The sequence below is a fragment of the Carcharodon carcharias genome, chromosome 2, assembly GCF_017639515.1.
Source record: "Carcharodon carcharias isolate sCarCar2 chromosome 2, sCarCar2.pri, whole genome shotgun sequence".
Lineage (NCBI taxonomy): Eukaryota > Metazoa > Chordata > Chondrichthyes > Lamniformes > Lamnidae > Carcharodon > Carcharodon carcharias.
The window spans coordinates 161,628,979-161,646,691 of NC_054468.1; the positions used below are offsets into that span (position 1 = coordinate 161,628,979).

At 44.7% G+C, this 17,713-nt stretch overlaps 1 long non-coding RNA gene across 1 annotated transcript in view; it reads right to left on the reverse strand.

Annotated features, from left to right (window-relative positions):
• Positions 1-11,636, reverse strand: part of LOC121290813 — a 30,962-nt gene extending 19,326 nt beyond the window's left edge. Inside the window, exon 1 of the long non-coding RNA XR_005945885.1 lies at positions 11,571-11,636. This is a non-coding gene — a long non-coding RNA (uncharacterized LOC121290813). The remainder of the gene's footprint in view (positions 1-11,570) is intronic.
• Between the last annotated feature and the right edge of the window lie 6,077 nt (positions 11,637-17,713).

Here is a 17,713-nt window from a genome sequence, read left to right on the forward strand (position 1 = left end):
TTATATTTTCTTTTCATAGCTTATTCCTAATTCAAAAATGACAAGCAGGAAAATACCAGCTGGTCCATAAAGCCTGCCCCACACTCATAATGGCAAAAGCATCATGACTTTGTATTCACGTTGTATTCACCCCCTTCCCCATTAGCCCCAACATCCTCGCAATCACATAATCTCAAAGGACATGGAAAAAGAACAGAAAAGCCCAAGACTAATAAGTTGAAAAGTACTCTTTCCTTTTGGATCTTCTCAAATTGTCAAACTGGAATAATAAGCATGCCCCGCAGCTCTTTCGTTAATTTATAAATCACTAGCAGATCACTTGTAAGTCTACGCTGCTTGATAGACCCAGTTCTTTAAGTCTATGTGTGAAAGTACAGTTCTTTAAACTAGATTCATCCTCTTAGTTTTCCTCTGAGCCTTTTCCAAGGCACATATATCAGCCACATGTGAGGGGACCAAAACTGGGCTACGTACTCATGATACAGTCCAGTCAATGACCTATATCATTGCACAATAGTATGTACTCAATGCTCTATTAATACAACCTAATTCTTTGTGATCTTTGCTAATAGTTTTTCTGCATTTTTCAATAACCTTCGGTGGTCTGGCACACTAACACATAAGTTTTTGTTTTTTTTCTGTCATAATGCAGTGATGTATGCTGGGTATCATGGTTCCAAAGGCACAAAGTGAAAGCACAACATCCAAAAGATTTTTTTTACCAATACAAAGTTTATTAACAGGTGCAGAAAATCCTCAGCACCAACAGCCAAGCAAAGATGTCCAATTCTGAAGCTGAAGAAGGATTTCATAAGAATTTTGCAATTGTAGACTTGTGGAAAACTATCCGTGCTCCATTGCTCTGTTTATAAAGTCAAGGATCCATATACTTTGCGAACAGCCATCTCAACTTGTCCTGTCACCTTCAAAGGTTCCTAGATGTGAACCCCCAGAGCCAGGTTTTCGCCATTGAGGTGGGCAGTTCGAGTTGGGAAATTTCCAGACTCGGCAGACCTGCCCTCCCACCATATTTTCATCCTGGGAGGCAGGGGCGAGATGGAGTTGAGCCTGCTGCCCCTAGGGGCTGTTCGAAGGCAGCCATAGAGGTGGATGAGTGCCGAGGTGGGTTAGTTAGAAGGCCCACCTCAGTTCTCTGTGACTTCAGCCCACTTATATAAAAGGCTATTAGGTTCTGTAGTCCTTACCCCACCCCCCCTTCCACCTACATGAGCCCTCATACCTCCATGCCAGCTCCATGTCACCCAGGCCACTCACCTAGTATCCACTGTGGACAGACATCAGGAGCCATGTGGAAATGAAAGAAACACTTCTAACAATCTAAGAGAGCTTTCATTCATACAGATGTGTTACTGAAAAAAACTGTAATACATGAAACCCATTCAAAAAATGTAAATCATTTTAACTCTATTCATTAACCACTTCAGAGTAACAATTCCTATAATAGCCCCTTAAAACTGTCAATTAAAATGTGAACAAAGCTCCGCAGTAGAGATAAGTGGTTTTGGAGTCTTTGAAATGCAGCCAAGCATCTATAATGGACTCAACAGTAATAAAGTATTTGGGAAAGGTCAAAAATGAAATCTATTGAAACTGCAGAGACAGGTGGATAATCTTTTTATATAAGCTGGACCAGGTGGCCTGTCAAACAATGCAGCTCAGCAGTGGGTATCTTCTTTTCTACTCAAATTGAAAGCTATAGCCTTTTTTATTTTAAAAGAGCTGGGGATTTAAATAACTTAAGTTCATGACATTTAAGCAGACTTATCCATTCTTCAAGAATGTTTATACCTCCTCCATAAATTTGATCCCACACACATGCAGTAAGACCTGGACAATATCCAGGCTTCAGCTGACAAGTGGCAAGTAACATTCATGCCACGCAAGTGCTAGGCAATGACCACCTCCAACAAAAGAGAATCTAGCCATTGCCCCATGACATTCAATGGCATTACCATTGCTGAATCCCCCATTATCAACATCCTGGGGGTTACCATTGACTAGAAATTGAATTGGACTAGCCACATAAATACTGTGGCTACAAGGGCAGGTCAGAGGCTAGAAATATTGCGATGAGTAACCTACCTCCTGACTCCCCAAAGCCTGTCCACATGGCACAAGTCAGGAATGTGATGGAATACTCCCCACTTGCCTGGATGAGTGCAGCTCCAACAACACTCAAGAAGCTCGACACCATCCAGGACAAAGCAGCCCACTTGATTGGCACCCCATCCACAAACATTCATTCCCTCTACTACCGACGCACAGTAGCAGCAGTGTGTACCATTTACAAAATGCACTGCAGAAACTCACCAAGGCTCCTAAGGCAGCATCCTCCAAACCCACAACTGCTACATCTAGAAGGACAAGGGCAGCAGATAGATGGGAACAGCGCCACCTGGAAGTTCCCATTCAAGCCACACATCATTCTGACTTGGAAATATATCACCGTTCTTTCACTAACACTGGGTCCAAATCCTGGAACGTACTCCCTAACAGCACTGTGGATGTACCTACATCACATGGGCTGCAGCGGTTCAAAACGGCAGCTCACCACTGCCTTCTCAAGGGCAATTAAGGATAGGGAACAAATGCAGGCCTAGCCAGCAACGCCCACATCCCATAAATTATTTTTAAAAACGCTGCAAGTTAAAATACTTGCTACAGTGAAAATGGTGTCTGTTTGACCTCAGCACTAATTTCAAATGGTCCTACTGAGTTCAGGTTTTCCACCTGTGTGACTCACACACTGCTCCCTTCCCCCTGCTGGCAAAAATTGGATCTGCTGGAAATACGGGCAGGACTTCCACATCCAAGTCCCGCTGGCCAATTTAAAGGCCTCTTCAGTTGGCTCAACTCTGTGAAATCGGGCCCCTAGTCTCTCTGTTCCTGAAACCCTTTCTAAAACAAACCACACCCCTGTAGAGGTACTATAGTGCAAGCAGGAGGGCTTAATGACAGTGTGGTAAGTTTAAGCTTTGTATGTTTCCTCCCCATTATCCTCCTCTTCCAGGTATTTCCCCCTTTTCCTCTGATATCCACCCCATCCTTCCTCTCCCTTTTCCTCTTCCCTGCCTCCTCTTCCCACACCCTCCTCCTCCCCAATAAACAACTCACAGGTGCATTGTATGCAAAGAAAAAACAATTGCATTCACTTCCTTCTGACCAAATGGTGACAGGAGCAGCAAATATAGAGCGGTGAAGTTCTATGAGAGAGCAAGCACTATTAACTAAGCTCATTCAAGCATTGGGCAGTGGTTCTGCATAGGTTTGATCTTTTGGAAAGCAGATCTAATATCTAACAAAGAAACCAATAAAGCTCTGCTTCACAGTTGTCTGCACTCAGTACCAAGTCTGCTGCAGCCAGAAGAAACACAATCTGGCTAATTTTTACAATCTGGCATCCTGATCCTCTGTAGCAGCAGTCGGAGCATTTATTGAGGAAGCACGGATTGTCCTTAGGGTGTTTGACACAAGGACCTCCAATGCAGATGTCCCTGCATCAAGTTGTCAAATGTTCAATGGTAAAAATATCCATCATGCTGCATGTGCTTCCATTGAAACCTTTTCTTGAACCATTATCTGCAGCATTGTAGCTGTGGTATTCCTGGGGCAGGATTTTTCACTCGGCGTGCGGGCACACACCCGATATGCCCTAGTGCAACATAACGGACAATATTTCAGTCAGTGGGTGCGCCTGAGAGTCAGCAATCACGAAATCACAGTGCAGAAGAGGCCCTTCGGCCCATCGAGTCTGCACCGACATGTGAGAAACACCTGACCTAGCTACCTAATCCCATTTACCAGCACTTGGCCCATAGCCTTGAATGTTATGATGTGCCAAGTGCTCATCCAGGTACTTTTTAAAGGATGTGAGGCAACCCGCCTCCTCCACCCTCCCAGGCAGCGCATTCTAGACCGTCACCACCGTCTGGGTAAAAAAGTTTTTCCTCACATCCCCCCTAAATCTCCTGCCCCTCATCTTGAACTTATGCCCCCTCATGGCTGACCCTTCAACTAAGGGGAACAGCTGCTCCCTATCCGCCCTATCCATGCCCCTCATAATCTTGTACACCTCGATCAGGTCACCCCTGGTCAATGCGCCTGCCAACAATTAAGAGGCCTATTAAGGTCCTAAGTGTATTAATTAACCTGGATTTTTTTTGCTGCCCATCCAACTTACGGTTGGCAGGTGAATCGGCCAGGCGGCCTTTGGATTTTTGAGGAAACCTCATCGAAGGATGGGATAAGGTTTCCGAAAAAAATTAAGAAAAATAAAAACATTTGGGCAGAATTTCTATAATCTATATGTTTAGGTGGGTGAGTCTGATGTGTGGAGATTTTTTTTCTGTGTTTTAAAATCTTTATTTGATGGTTTTAAAGCTCCTTGAGGCAGCTCCCTGCTTTCATTGCACACTCCCCCATGCCCACACTGACTTCAGCGCTCCCCCTACTCCCACCCCCACCCTGGCAGCACTAAGCCTTTGAGCGCGCCTTTCATGCTGGCTGGCCATTAATGTGTGAAATCACGGGCAGGGGCCAATCGCGGCAGTGGGCTGTTTCCCAGCTGCTCCCAGGCCTGCCTGTCATGCCCACCTGACGACCTCAAAATTCTGCTCCTGGGGTATCCTGACACAGGTGCCACGAGTAGCTGAGAATTTTGTAGCCTCTTTGTCTTCACTGGTTGCATGGATGCATAATATTTCCATAGAAACTTGCTTCAGGCAGCTTCTGTTTAAAGGTCCAGTAACCAAAGAACTGTCGCTCTGGCTGTTTTCATTACATCAAAGTTACTCAGTAATGCAAATGAGCTCTTCTCATGTTACCAATTCTGCTTGTTTGGCCCCAAGTGCAGGCAGTTTATGGGCCTACGATTTATGTTAATCAAAGAATTAATTTTGAAGCCTTTGAAGTCATATCAAGGTGTCATTTGAACTTGATTCCTTTAAAAGATCCTAGCTGGGCTAAATTGAAAATAGACAGATTTTTGATTTTTGTACTGTGGCTACTTTTACTGTTAAGTCTTTTGTGGCAAAATGCTCTATTTCTAGTAATCTAGCCTAAAAGAGCCACCCAAAGTAGGTTAAGCAATTATTCATCTCATTGCTGTTTGTGAGGCATTATTACTGTGTATAAAATCACACGCATATTTATCAACACAGCAACAGATACTGCACAGCAAATAATTTGTTCTGGGTGAAGTACTTCAACTGTTCCTAAGATGCATTGCAAAGCATTCATGATTACAATTATCCCTTTCTGTAAAATATGTAACTGATTGACCTTGATTTGTTGTAAACAGCCACATTGACAAGCCTTTGGGATGATAAAAATGCACCTTTGAACAGAAATTGCCTTAGGAAATTTGCCACACAAAGCTCTGTGAAACACCAGGGCCTGAATTTTTCCCGCGTTGGGTGGGCTCAGCAGGAGTGGGCGATCACAGAGCTGACCGCTGCCCGCGACCAGCTCCACACCGCCATTTTACAGGCCAATTAAAGTCTGCCAGCGTAATATGCGAGTGGACCTGTGTGGGCGGGGTGAGGAGCAAGAGTCGGAGCCAGCGCTGTTTCACAGACGCACAAAAGCACGTTTCATTCTCCTTGAGGCAGCTCCATGCCTCAGGGAGATTGAAGCGCTTTTGAAAACAACAAATAAAATCAATAAACATTTAATGAAACATGACCCATCTCATGTGACTGTGTGACATGAGTTGGGAAATGATTTTATTTTTCAGAAAAACTTTTTACTTAATTCATAAAAGCTTTAGGAAACCTCACCCCGCTCGTGGATGAGGTTTCCTAAAAATGTAAAGGCCACTTGGCCTTTTTACCTGTCTGCCAATCATAAGGTTGGACGGGCAGTGTAAACTTGACTTTAATTAATTCGTTAATGGCCTTAATAGGCCTATCAATTATCGGCAGGCACACAGCCGACTCTGGCGTGCACCCACCGAATGAAACATCGCGAGACAACACGATGACATCGGGGCGCACGCCCAACGTCATCGCGCGTCATTTTACGCACCGGCGTGTTGCGCCCACCGTCGCATTCCAACTGTAAAATCCTGGCCCAGGGCAGAGAAAAGTAAGCAGCTGCAAAAGCTGACGACATGGTGCTGGTAGTACTGGTGCTGCAAATACCATTTTTGCGCCAGAGTCCATGCTGCTTCTGCTCACTCCCGATATTGTCCGCGTTGAACACCATCGTGATGAAGTCATTCAGTGCATACACTGGAAGTTTATACAGTCGACAAATTGTGACACCTGTCAGTGTCTAACGCTGAGTTAACACCGGGCCCTTAATTTTCAGCTCGGCAGGCAGGCACGATTGGCAGCAGCAGTCAGAAAACGGACTGCCAACCATGATCGGCCCCCGACCACGATTTCACGCTGGCCGGCCAGTTAACGGCCAGACAGCGTGAAGCGTGCGCTGAAAAGCTCAGTGCTGCCGGTGTGGAGGCAGGAGGAAGGTGGGTAATGATGTAAATGTGGGCGTGGGTGAGTGCTGACAGAAAACTCCCTGCAGGCAGAGAGCTGCCTCAGGGAACTGAAGACCCAAAAGCCAGGAAATAAAGTTTTTAAAATCAGAAAAGAAATATCCAAGCATCACAATCATGCACTTGAACATATAGATTATAAAAATGGTGTCCACAGATTACTATTTTTATTTTATTTAATAACAGAAACCTCATCGTGCCCTTGGATGAGGTTTGTTGAAAAATGTAAAGGCCGCCAGGCCGATTTGCCCTTCCACCAACCGCAAGTTTAAACGGGCTACGTAAAATGATAGACAATTATGCTGTTTGGGCTTAATTGCCCTCTTAATTGTTGGCAAGCATGCTTCCAACTTTTGCACACGCCCGCGAACCAAAATATCGCACAAGCGCAGGGTGGCATCAGGAAGCTTGCCCAATGTCAGCGCACAGCCGCCTGATCAGCATAAAATTCAGCCCCAGGACCACCAATTTGAATCTTGCCACTTTAGCTAATGCCTTCTCTTAAATAAGCATAACTGAACATACATTCAGCAGTGGGAAGATCCCTCCTCCCCTTCCATACCCAATACCAGGGATCATCAAAAGCTTGCTTTTCAGTTGCTGATTACTTTGTACTGATTCTACTAGAGTTGGTGGGAGTGCTGAGTTACTTACAGTGATAGAGTCTGCAGCTAGTGATGCTGCGTATGGAAAAGGCATTGGTTGTTGCTGCAAGAGCTGGGCACACTGCTTTCCCCCAGTTATTGGGCCTATAGCAGCAGTTGGCCTTGGTCTACATTAGATTTGTCTAACCTTTTCGTGCGATGGGCCACATTTCAATTTTTTTTTCTTATTCAAGGGGCTGATGAGCAAATTTCAGAAAGATAATGTTTGGTGCAATGTTAAGCATGAATTTCAACAAAATGCTGAGGCTTGAAAAGAAACAACTTGCTGAGCAAAAATAAAGCAATGTCAAAGCAATAAATTGATAATTTAAAATAATGAGTAATTAATAAAGATGACCATTAGAGTGTGAGAGGGTCAAACTGCATTTTTCCAACTCACTCCCAGTCTCAGGGTTCACACTTACCCTAACCCACATCTTGGTGTGAGTTTGTTGGTGTCTGGGGGTGAGGGTGAGTGCAGACCCTGAAACTGGGAATGAACCAGACTGTCTCGCACTGTCGCTCACACACACACTCTCTCTCTCTCGTGCACACACACACATTCTCTCTCTCGCTCACACACAAACACACACTCTCTCACTCACACAAGCACACACACACATTGTCTCATTCACATACACACACAAACACACACACACATATTCTCAGTCACTCACACACAGACACTCTCTCACACACTCTCCCACTCTCCCCACCAACAGCCACTCTGTTCCCCCCACCAGCAGCCAGTCCTCTCCCCACCAGCAGCCAGTGTCTACCCCCTGCCCAGTAATCACTCCCTCCCCCTTGCCCGGTAGTTGCTCACTTCCCCTCCCAGCAGCCAATTTCCCCTCCCAACCCTGCCAGCCACTCCCTGCTGCCCAACCCCAGCAGCCCCCTCTCTCCCCCCTTTCCCCACCTGGAGCCCACTCGACTGCCCCCCCCCACCCCAACAGCACCTCCTGCACCTCCTCCCCCACCGCTCCCTCCCCTCCAAGCAGCCACCACTTTTTCTCAACCACCACCCCCCCTCCCAAAACCCCACAACTGCCTCCCCCCTCCACCAGCAGCCACCATTTTCTCCACCCCTCCAACCACCAGCAGTCACTTCCTCTAACTGCCCTCCCTCCAGCCATTCCATTCCCGCCCAGCAGCCAATCCTTGCCTCTTGTTTTCCTCTGAGCAGGCAGCAGCAGGTGAAGCACACACATGGCCTTGCAGGCACCACATCTCAATGCTGAGATGTACTGTAACCACAAAGACCACTACTTGCTAATAGGCAGTTGGTATGTGATGAAGCTCAGTATATCATGCTGGTGAATGCCCACTATCCCATCAGTTGTCACAATGTGTTCATTCGGCGCCAGTCCACCATTTCAATCAATCTTTCAGCCACTACATCAAACCAGAGTGTAGCTGCTAAGGGCTATCTGCTTTACACATGGCTGATGACTCCCCTTGGCAATCCAACCACCTGTATCCAATATACATGGATTGGGATCCATGCTACCACAGCAACATCACTGAACCAACCATTGTAGTGCTGAAGCAAAGGTTCCACTGTCTCTATCACTCTGGAGGAATCCTCCAGTGCTCGCCAGAGCGGCTGTCCCGTTTGTGGTGATCTGCTGCATCCTCTGCAAGCTGATCATCTTGAGAACGTAGCCCTTGCCACAATGGATTTAGTGACTTCTTCAGGAGGAGATATAGGAGGATGAGGAGGAGCAACTTTATCCAACAAAAGATCCAATAATCTACACAAACTCAGCTAATCATCCCTGTGCATTCCCTTAGTGCCTGTTATGCATGTGCCTCTGCCTGTCCTAGTGTTCCTATGCAATGCTACTCCAGTGGCTGCTGCAGCATGGAAAGTGGATGGCTGCTGATTTTCAGTGAGATAGGCCTTGCCTAGAAGATCTAACTTCAGACTGCACTAGTTCAGCATGGCTGGCAGCAGTCTGGACTGACTGACAACAACAAAAGAACTGGCAAAATGACAGTGGAGGGAGAACAGATGCCATCATCCCAAGAGAGGGCAGCAGGTTCATGCTCCAAGGATCCACTGTCATATCCCTGGGGCAAAACCTCAGCAATCTTCATAATCTTTTGAAGCACAGATTCCTGGACTGCGGTGAGACTCTGCAAGCCTCTTTGATGACAGGTATCCACAGCCATGGTGGCACCAGTTTGAACCTGCATGGCACCAAGCTGAGATGGCATGACCTTAGCCTTACTCAGAGAATCTGGGGGCTAAACTGGATACCCCAGATCACAAGCAAAGGGATCCTAATGCACAATTAATCTTGCCACACAGGCAAGACTTCAACTGCAAGCTGCCTGCTCATTTCAATTGTTTCAGCGTTCAGGTGTCCAGTGGGGGCAGGGGTGGGGGAGGGGGGCAGAAGGCTCACTAGGCACATGCTCAGAAGACAGTGAGAGCAAATAGTCATGTAGATAAATGCCAGGAGTCAAGCCCCAAAGATCACGCTTCAGTGGCACAAGAACCTCATTGACTTCATATGACTGATCAAGGTTAGGGAATGCAATTTAAAATACCAAAACCAGCCTCATGTTTAAGGCTTTGTGGAGAGCTTTGAAGGCCATCCTTAGCAGCACGGAAGTGAGAGGCAACTCCATTAGCACAACCATAATGTGGAATGGTGACAGACGTTGCTGTCCTTTCTCAGTATGACAGCATTTTCTTCCCCACACCTGCCACAGCAGCTTCTGCAAGCGATCCTGCAGGCACTGGGGTAGCACAGTGTAGGAGAACAGGGACAGGCAAAGACCCACACAAGACAGGCATTAAGGGACTGCACAAGGGTGAACAGTTTACATTAATATGCAATATGGCATGATTTCATTGAGCATTTTGATTTGGAATGTTCATTTTGTGTTGGCTTTTACTTTTGTGTTATGGTCAAGCAGATGCAGTGACAGCATGACTTTCATTGTAGCATTCTGTGATTTGGCATCATCAGCCATGTCATAATCAGATAGATTATGTCACCATCCTTTGATTTGCCACAGTAGCTCAAATGCAGCTGGAACACCAGGGTGCTGCAGAATGCAAGCATCATGACTGCTGCCATGATTACTGGGCACTGACCTCTGTGATTCGCTACCTATGGTAATTTATCAGCTGAACACTGAGGGAGTGAAATGCCTCTTGATTCCTGAAAAGGACAGAGATGCATGCTGCTTCCCAGAAGTGATGTGTTGACACCCAGCAGCATGAAAAGTCTGCAATCCTGCCGGGCAGCATGCTTACGTGGCCTCTTTGAACAGAAAACCTCAGTGACTTCCCTTGTACAACAATAGGTGGCAAACTGCAAAATCACACAAGTATTTACAGCTCAGGGTTGCAGGGGCTAAACCCATAAAAATTCATCGCCACTGTCACCTTCACAACCACTGACAATGTGGTCCCCACTCTGCTTTGAGGTAGCAGTTGTGGTTGCGGCAGGTTATAGATTTCAGTGAGGTCATCCTTATTGAAGTTCAGACATGTCACACATGGTTTCTCATGAGGTTCAGGTAGGAGAATTATTCCCTGAACTCTGGGTGAATATGGTCTTCTGATGATAGTATTTTCCCCCTCTTCTCCTCCTCCTTCTTCAGCAGCTTGTCCTGCTCTGTATGACCTCTGTTCCTTCCTCAAGTAATGCTATCTTTCAGGGAGTTGCCTACTAGTGCACCCATATCTAGGAGAAACTGGCTTGTGCAGAAGCCTCAAAGCCAGCAAAAACTCCACCACCTACCACAACACTCCCTGTAAATGTTGCAACTTTAAACAGCTATAGAAAGCAGTATACACTGATAGAATTGAAGCAACAGTCAGACAAAATCAACCAGCAACTAGTTTATAAGTAGCTGATTATCCTATTAAATAGCACTGGTAAGGGTCATTCCAACTGCTGAACATATGTTCAGCTGTGTGAAGTTAAGAGAAAATGCGAGCTGGAGAGTTCATGCTGATTGACATCATTAACTATCTGATCTGCAGGTGTCCACTGGACATGCACCATGTTCCCATTATCACTCATCAAAATGGCTTCTTGCACAATTGGCCCTAAATGTGTGCACAAGCTCCACAAATGCCAATTTTGAGGCCTAAGACCACTCATAATGCCCAAAGAATGGGCATCAATGGTCCCAATCTCATTTTCTGATCTCTAATTACATCAAACTTTCTACAAGCAGGACTAAAATGGTATATTTTTGTTATTAATACTTGTAATCAATTGTCCTAAATCATCAGTTCTCAACACATACCTAATGTTTTGTGAAACTTCATACCAACAAAACTTATATCACAATTAAAATTTTCTCCAAAGGTAATATTTTTTCAATATTGGTGTCTGAATTAGCAATGTCTAGTAATGTTTTGTATAGAACATTTTTCATACCCTCTTCATGATGCTTTGCAGTCTGTTCTTCAAACCTTTATTGGTAATCGTCATGGCATCAGTACGAGGTTTGGGGACAACTGAAAATAGAAGAACAAATTGGTAGAGGTCATATAATGTTGCATAATTAATGGTCTCTTTTTCACTATTGAGAAAGTGGGCATGTGACTGACTCCTATGACTCCAGCGTTAGTGTTCTTGACCCTATTACAGTCCCTTGCTTCAACTTTGTGACCTCTATTCACAGGTCTCGACTCAGTTCACACCAATTTCAGGTACGAAATCAAGCCCAAGTGCTTCTTGGCATGGATAACACCACTGTTAAATTGTATAAATGATGCAGTCTTAATCTAGAACCATATGAAAATTTCACTTTTGAACATAATCCAGTACAGAAAGGATAAAGGCTGAGAAATTTGAGAACACCCATTTTTGATACTTGGTACTTACCCTGCCCATGAATAAATAATAAAGTCTAATTTACAACTATTTCGCTCCTTTTGGCGTTACAAGGTGATCATTCCTCTTGTAAAGTGCTCCCAGGGGTTGTTTGTTTTTTTTTTGTGTGCACGGAAGGAGCACAGATGGCATGGCCCTCATTAACATATCAATGGCTACAGAAGGTAGCTGAACAGGTTCAGACAACCTACTGCAAAGGCCAATAATATGTGATTGTGGGCCTCAAAAATGGAGTGCGGGTTTGAAGGGCAATTACAGGCCTCAGTGGGGGCAGCATGTAGAGGGAGGCGGAACGTGATTCTAAAGAGGAACAATCTATAGCCCACTTTCTGGGTTGGAGACTTTTATTCCAGCGCTAACTTGCCAAACTTTGATTTTGTGTGCAGGGTAACAGTTTGTAGGAGAGATGATCAGTCATACTGTTAATACTTAGGTTCATATTATTTCCCTCCCTCTCTGTGGGAAATTGTCAGGACTCTTCCCCAGGAATTGAGACAGCCATTTGGACACTGAAGATACAATTCAGGTGCCTTAACAGATCGGGGGGGGGCACCTTTCAGTACTTACCAGAAAAAGGTATCTAGAATGATAGTGACGTGCTGCATCCTGAACAGCACAGTGCAGCAGAGAGAATCGCAGCTGCAAGAGGAAGAAGATGGGGGCCACTCTGCATCTTTGATGGGAGGGGAGCAACAGGAGGAGCAGGTAGAGGATGAGCCCGCTGTGGCCAGGATACCTGGCGGGCCTGATTTTCCATGTAAGTGGTCACTCTTTACATTGGGGTAGACATCAACGTAGATGCCTGAGATATCATCAAATCATAGTGGAGAAAGATTTCTTCAATCTCTCTTCAAGGATGCACAGTGCCTCTGGAAATGCTGACAGCACCTCACACATTTTCTGTTACTGCTCCAGTATAATTCTTTTCATTGATGATCCTGAGGCTCAGCACCTATATCCAGCTGATGAGAGGTTAGAGAGTTCTTCACACTCTGACAGGGACCTCCACTGCTGCCCCTGTCTCCAATATTTGCTCTTGCTCATTTGTGATGTATGCCTCACCATGTAATAACAAGTTGTCTTTGAGGCCCAATGCAGCGTGTGTATTTGTCTGTGCCAGTGAAGGTTGCGCATGAGTCATGAAATAATGCTTTGTCAGAGTACATGGCCTCCTCTGAGTATCTTGCAACTTCCTCTGGCATCAGTTCCTGAGGGATGCTTGCTTTTGAAGAGATTTATTTCTAGTGCAGTTGCTCACAGTTGCCATAAGCTAAGTGTGAAGGGGTATGTCTCCTACAAGTCAGCCCTTAAATCTGTGTCCGAGAATAGAAAGGTCTGGATATAAAAGCATTGTAACAACTCCCAGGAAATCTGGTAAACACCTACATTAACTTCTTCTTGTGGTGGCACATTAACTGCGATGGAATAAAATCATTATATAAAAACAAAAAAACTGCGGATGCTGGAAATCCGAAACAAAAACAAAAACAGAATTAACTGGAAAAACTCAGCAGGTCTGGCAGCATCGGCGGAGAAGAAAAGAGTTGACTTTTCGAGTCCTCATGACCCTTCTACAGAACTCAAGTTCTGTCGAAGGATCATGAGGACTCGAAACGTCAACTCTTTTCTTCTCCGCCGATGCTGCCAGACCTGCTGAGTTTTTCCAGGTAATTCTGTTTTTGTTTTTGTTTCGAATAAAATCATTTCTGGTTGTGGTCCTTAGATTGCCATGTGTGAGCAGTTAATGGCACTCTGTGCCTGTTGGTGCCAGTCAAAGAAGCAAATGTGAATGCTCGCTCATTCTTGCTACTGTCCCCATAAATCTCATAAATCAACGCCCTAGCAAATAACTTACTTTGATCACTGCCTGTACATTTGTGGGCGTGAATTGAGAGTCCCATGAGATGCCTACAGTGGCCCAATGGAAGGAACTAGAGGCAAAGAAATTGAGGATGACATTATCTTTAACGGTGACAGGCAGTGCATGGCTAACAGGGCAAGCAGGGAGCAGCTCTTTTTGAAGGGGGTTACGGATGTCTTCAAACACCTGCTGTATCAATCTGAGCCTGCGGAAGTACTTTTGCCTTAAATAGTTCAAGGAGGCCCCTGTGGATAGACCATCTCATGGAGTTAGATCCTTCTGCACCTTGGTCCCTCTGTTGCTCTCCTCTCTGCTGTTCTCCACTATATTCTCTGCCCTGCTATTTTGCACCTCTTGTCCATGTATCTTTCTAGTGTGTACCTCTTTTCTGTGAGCCCCTCTCTTGTGTGTCTGCTGATCCTATCACTGCACAACGTCACCACCATGGATGGTGATTGTCTTCCTCATCTGAAGGATTGTCAAAGACAATCATGACACCTCCCATCCTGCCAGTTTCCATTTGAAAGCCTCCAAACTTCTCCAAAATATCTGTGCTTTTTAAAAAAACACATTTTCCAGAGCCAACTGGCAAAACATTTGTAGGCATTGAGCCTTATGGAGATTGGCTAATCTGAATTTTAAGACCCCAATGAGTGCACCTCAATCTTGCCTCCCATTTACTGGTGACTTTCCAATGCCTCAGGTAACCCATGCTGAAATTGTTAAATTCAAGTGTCCATTTAATTGAATTGAAAATGGCCTCATTACCACATGCTAAAGACATTAAGAGCTAAGTTAATTGCCACACATACCTACGTTAATGATCATGACGACTCCAATGAGTAAGTTATAGGTAGCCAAAAGCATTAAAAATGAATTACAATCGCCATTCTGTCAAAGCCAGCAAGCTGGAGCTGGTTCAATGTTCTGCAATTTTCTTCTTTCCTCCTAATACCAACCCACCCATTCTTGCAAGTTAAAACACCACCCCGCCCCCAGAGAGTTTGGCAAATGTTGTAGAGCTGGAGCAGGTCACAGAGAGTGGGAGGAACGAGGCCATGAAATCATTCAAACATGAGGATGGGAGTTTTAAAAAGTTAAGTGCATAAGGTGTAAAATCAGGTACCGTCTGGGTCTTCAGTGCCATCAGGAGAGTAGATCTTTCTTACTAAAAAGAGTATTGCGTACCCAATTCTCTATAAATGTTTCTCAAGTTAACTCTCGGTTCAAACTAAGAACATCAGATTTCTCGGCAGTGGCATCAACCAGCAGAGACAGAAACCGTGGTGTGTGATGCTTTGCTGCTGGTATCCAAAATTTATTGACAGATATAAAATCCTGAGGTACAGCTAGAAAAGTAATTCTCCTGCCATTTGGTTATATTTTATAGGACTGTAACAAATTTGTTGCTTCTGCAAGGAGAGGTCATCTTTTAACAATTAAAATAAACAAAAACTTGTCACAAATACATGATTAGAAATAAATTACAATCATCATTCTGTCAAACAAACTATCAACACAAGAATGTCCACTGATAATTCAACAGCATCATGAGTAAGCAGTTTATGTTTAGTAAAATACATACCATGCTGAAACAACTTCGTTACTTCTAGAATATACGGTCTGTAAAATGGAAATGTAATTCAAGTTAAAATGGGGAATCTTAATGACATAGGGGCCATTACTAAGCAGTAACCTAATATTGAGTTGTAGGTTGTATCATGAATCACAATAATGAAGCTTGTTTGTGACTTGCATTCACATATATAAAAAACACTGCAACCTATGAAGCTGTCTAGCACCATTACAATAAAAATATAAATTGAGATTTGCAAGATACAATTGCAGCAGAAAAAGTTAATCCTGGCTGTGACTTCAGGGGCAGAATTTTACTATCATCAAGCGTCCTGACGTCATTGCGCACTTGCGCGATATTTCAGCTGGCGGGCACACGCGGGTGTCGGGAGCGCACCTTCTGACAATTAAACAGCCTATTATGGCCCTTAGAGAACTAATTGACTCGAATTTTTTTGCTGCCCATCCAACCATTCGGTTGCCAGGTGTGTGAAAAGGCCAAGCGGCCTTCGCATTTTTGGCGAAACCTCATCCACGGGCAGGATGAGGTTTCGACCCGTGATTAAAAAAAAATTAAAAACTTTTAACACTCATATTTAACATCCCTGCTCATGTGACAGTCACATGAGGGAACATGTTTTCATTATTTTTAATATCTTTATTTTTATCGTTAAAAAATCTTCAGCTCCTTGAGGCAGCTCTGTGCCTCAGGGAGCTTTTACTGTGTACACCCCAGTGCATGCGCAGACTTCCGCACTCATGCTCCTCCCACCCCCATCCCAGCAGCACTGAGCGCTGCAGAGCATGTTTCATGCTGGCTGGCGGTTAATTGGCCTGCCAGCATGAAATCCACTTCAGGGCCCGATCATGGGCACGGTTGGCTGTGTGACCACTCCTGGGTCCGCCCAACGAGGGCAAAATTCTGCCCCAGGTTGTTTGTCAAGGGGGGTATAGGTACAAACTGGTAAAACATAAGTTCAGGACCAACTTCAGAAAACCTTTCTTTATACAGAGTGATTAACACCTGGAAAGGTGGCCCCCAGTCAAGCTTCCCACATCAACATTTTACTTTGCAACGGTACTTAAAGTAACCGCATTGTTAAAAAAGTCTTTTACAAGCTTTCATTGCATCAAATGTTCCCCATATCTATAAGACAGTACATTATTGTCACAAGAGGAAAGTCAATTACCTGAATCCCTATCAGAACTAATGCGGTAATTCTCAGGTGTTTGGAATAACTTCCCACTAACTGGGTTTCTAGAATAAATGTTACCTCCTGCATGTGCAGAAAACAGGTTTTAACATGCAGATCAGTGACAGGATAGTAATGTTAGAATAGGAAGCCGAAAATGGCAGGGGGGAAACGGCTGTAGAAGCAATGCAGCAAATAAGGTCAGTGTGTCATTATCTAACTCCAGATGCCTTTCAAACAGTGTCACAGCTATAACATCTCCCAAGGGGGCAAAGCTTATCAATAAGTGTACCTAAAATTTCTAGCCTACAAGTTAGCCCTTCAAATATCATCTCTTGCCACTGGCTTCCGTTGTATTTTATCCAAGGTTAAATAAACATCTACACAATGTTCATCAAATGCAGTGCATTTATTTCCGCCATGATTATGAAGTGTGCTAACATTGACAGCAGCATTAGCACAGTGCTGCTGCCTGTCGCTTATATATAATTTCAGACATGATCCATTGAACCTGCTATTCTTGAGTAATTCCTTATGTTCATAGTAGCAGGAGTTCATCGCTAGATTGATTCGCAGAAGGTTTCACCGGGATTCTGGTGCCCCGACCACCTTGAAAAATTTTGCCTGTCTGCTAGCCTTGTATATGAATGAGCCACATCCAGGACCGAGGTGGGCGACTAGTGCTGCCTGTTCCTAGTCACCTCCTCCATGCCTGTCACACCAGGTGCTTGGATGGGAGGGAGGGAAAAGGTGGGAACTTGTTGCCTTCTCTCCCTGACTCCTTTCTGATGAATTTCTAGCAGGATAGGGTAGTGTCCTAAGACCAAGCATCTTCAGCAACTTCATCAATGACCTCCCTTCCATCATAAGTTCAGAAGTGGGGATGTTCGCTGATGATCGCACAATGTTCAGCGCCGTCCTCAGATACTGAAGCAGTCCATGTCCAAATGCAGCAAGACCTGGACAATATCCAGGCTTGGGCTGACAAGTGGCATGTAACATTTGTGCCACACAAGTGTCAGACAATGACCATCTCCAATAAAAGAGAATCTAAC